Raw genomic sequence first — 3707 nt, 5'->3', positions numbered from 1 at the left:
GGTTACGGGGAGGGCTTTTGGTATTCAACCTCTTATAAAGAGACCAAGGCCTTACTCCTTTTTTCAATCTCAAGCGAGTTCGCCCATTGCCTCGAGTTCCAACACCCTAGGCTCCAGATTCCAGGCGCTTCGGACCTTCGACAATGTCCGGTTCTGACCTTCAAGGCCGATGGACGCCGTGACGGAGGAGGACGTACTAAAGTTGAGGGAGGCTAAGTTCCTGACCGGAGAAATTTCGCATAGGTTGCCTGCTCAAGGGCAGGTCATTCCCAGTCCCCAGCCCGGTGAGAGCGTGGTGTTCATGTCTCACTTCCTTCGGGGGTTGGGCTTCCTAATGGATCCCTTTGTGAGGGGACTGCTATTTTATTACGGGCTGGAATTCCATGACTTAGCTCCGGAGTCCATCCTCCATATCTCCTCGTTTATTGTCGTGTGTGAAGCGTTCCTCCGTGTTACCCCTCACTTCAGATTATGGCTCAAGACCTTCAAAGTGGAGCCGAAGATGATCAAGGGACGGCACGCAGAGTGCGGAGGCGCTGTTATAAGCAAAAATGCCGATGCTCCATGTCCCGAGGGCTCTTTTCAAGAGGAGCTAGGCTTGTGGCAACGAGAGTGGTTTTATATCACCGCTCCTTAGAGCATCAAGTGGGTGGCGCCTCCTGCCTTTCGCTCGGGTCCCCCACCACGGCTAGCGTCATGGGTCAACAGAGGGTTAGATTGGGGTTTTCCCAAAGACGTGCCCTTGTTGCAGGGCCGCATTAAGGATCTCTTGGAAGGAGACCTCAGCCTGGTCAAGGTGACGCAGGTCATGCTGATTCGCCGAATATTGCCCGGCAAACGTCGCTCCCTTCGCCTGTGGGAGTTTAATCCAGAGGGACCGCGAGCTCTCCAGAATTTCATGGGTGCAATGCCCGCGGAGATGTATAAACTGTTCTTCGGATCACAAGAGATGTGTCCGGATTTAACCGAGGACGCAGGCCTAAGCTGCAATCGCCCGGATACTCAAGTAAGCAACCTTGTGCCCGGACCTTCTATCCGTATAATTGTCATAAACTTGCCCCTAAAAGAGCCGTCCTTTTAAACAAGAGTGGATAGCGAAGGCAAAGTTGATCAGGTGTCCGGCTCCCCTTCCCGAAACCAGTCCGGATCCCGTGCTGGTCAGGATGCTGGAGATAATGCCTTTGGAGGGAAGCAAGGGGGAGGACAAGGAAACTATGGCCTCCTCGAAGGAGGCTGCTCCAAAGGGAGGAACCGACAATTCCTCTCCTAAGGGGAAGAAGAGAGCCTCCTCTGACGACCCGGAAACCATGGCCTCGAAGCGGGGGGAAAAATCCTCGTCAGAGGGTCCGACGCCGGGGAGTTCCTCGGCCGGACTATGCCCTCAAGGGGATCAGCCGTCCAGCAAGACGTAAGTAGAGAAAGATCTTCCTTTTGAGGGATGAGGGAAATCCTTGATTTATATCTGAGAAGATTAACCAAATTTTTACCTTGTAGCTCGGACCTCAGCCCTTCTCAGCAGAGCTCGTCTTCGGGGGATCTCCTTCCGGAGATGATGGAGAGCGGGAAGCCTCCCCCTGCCGCACCGCCTAGCGAGGCGGGCGACCCTGAGGTGTCGTCGCGGAGGGTTTCTCCAAATCCGGCAGGGGCGGAAGATAGCTATGTGCCCCCCCGAGGTTCTCCGCGTCCGGCCTTCGAAAGAGGTCGTGGGTCAAGTCCGGCACCATCTGGTGCCCGGCCGGAGGAACTAAAGATTCTGCTGGGGCGAGCTTCTATGTCGGAGGAGCACCGTGTATTGATGGGCATGGTGATTGAAAGGATCTCATCCGCCGAGAGCAGATTGCATGAGGCCGTCAAAAGTTTACTGGCGGGTTTTGAGGTACGTTAGATAATGTACACTTTTGTCAGTTGCGCATGAATAAGATGCGCCCTGTGTAGATAGAAGCCCCTGAGACTCTGCGCGTCATCAAGAAATGACAGCAAGCGGAGGATCATAATCCCAGGTCTAAGATGTCGCATTGGAATGTAGGCGGCAGGGTGTCCGGAATCGAGCCGAACTGATGATTTTGCCGAACTAAAGCGGCAACTAGACGTGGCAGATGCCGACATCGCACTTGTCAACAAGCGGCTTGATGAGGCTCAAGGTATTTAATTCCCTGGGCGGCATCAGGTAAGAAGAGTTTTATGCCAGTGTCTTACGATGTGTGTGCTTGACGCAGATGGTGCTGCCGCCGTGGAGAGTCTTAGGGCAGAACTTGCCCGAGCTAAAGAACAAGCCAGAGAAAGTGATGCGGCTGCCAAGAAAGCCCTTGAAGAACTGAGAGCCGAATAGGCTGCTCATTGCCGAAGCAAGGAAAAGATGGCCGAGATGGCCGAAAAGTTAAAGAGCACTGCAGACCATTGCAGGCTTCTTGAGAAAGAGGACCAGGCGAAACAGACGGACTTAGAGAAGGCCGTTGCCAATGCCAAGGACGCGCGCTCTACGATGAGAGCTGCGAAGGAGGAGCTGCATTAGGCCGAACAGATTGCGGCTAGAAAGCCCTTTATGCTGCGAAGGAAATTTTGCGATCTGAAGTTTGCTCCATTGGACTGGATGTGGAGTGTGGAGGATACCTATCTGGATTTGGCAGCGAGTGCTGCTGATGCGACCGAACACTTTCGAGATCAGAAAGATCGCGAAGTGGAAAAGCTTTTCTGGTCGTAGTTTCACAATCCAGAGCGTCCACTGGCAGTGGACGATCGTTTGGCTCAATGGGCCGAACTGAATAGGTTGTCCGGACTCGCCATGAAGTACGTCATGGGTCATCTGTGGCCGGGGAGATCGGAGCCGAAGAGTTATTTCAGCTTGGTGCAGCAATTCCTTGACGCAGTGTCGCGTATTAATGCAATGAAGAGGTCAGCATGCATAGAGGGCGCAAGGATGGCTCTTGCCCGTGTCAAGACATACTGGGCAGAGATGGAGACCACCGTTGTTACGTCCCGAGATTCATACAAAATCCGAATACCCTCCGAGCACTATTTTCAGGAAGTCCTTGAAGGCGCTCGTGTAATAGAGACGCATTGCTCGAAAGATGCTATGTTATGATAACATATGTAATTATAAAGTAATATTTTGATAAACTGTAGTGGCCTTTTTATACTTGTGCCTTCAAGTATTGGGAACACCTCCTGTGCGGCCGTTTTAAGATATATATATACAAAATCTGAAAGATGGCAGTCGTTGGCTTCAGCACCCACGCACATAGTGCGGGGGTGCTTGCAGAAGACGCATTTTCACACTTAACCCAACGTTTTGGTCCTACAAAGGAGGTGATAGCGCAGCGGGCCAGGCAACCAGACTATAATGCTTTAACACTTTCAGTTAGCCATAGGAGCTTGACAGTGAGACTATTTAGGTAGCCCCTTGGTGGCGACTGCGCTCGCCCGAGTTCGGGCGCGTATGTGCCTGACCAGGAAGCGGCCCTTCATTAAAGCGGAGGAATCCGATAGATTCCGATAGGTCATCGAGTGGCTGACCAGTCTCACGCTACATCATGACAGCCAGCTTTTGGCTTTCTCTACTGAGGTGCTCGCCCGGCCGAACCGGGGCACAATTGCAGTAGTTCTCCTGGTGCTACCTTAGCCGATAGAGCGGAACGTAAGGTAGCCGAACTCAGGAGCCGGGCAACCCAACATTTGACCAAAGATATGATTTGGAGCTGATGCATATA

Source organism: Triticum dicoccoides, chromosome 7A (genome assembly GCF_002162155.2).
Source record: "Triticum dicoccoides isolate Atlit2015 ecotype Zavitan chromosome 7A, WEW_v2.0, whole genome shotgun sequence".
Classification (NCBI taxonomy): Eukaryota; Viridiplantae; Streptophyta; class Magnoliopsida; order Poales; family Poaceae; genus Triticum; species Triticum dicoccoides.
Note: the sequence above shows the minus strand (reverse complement) of the source record.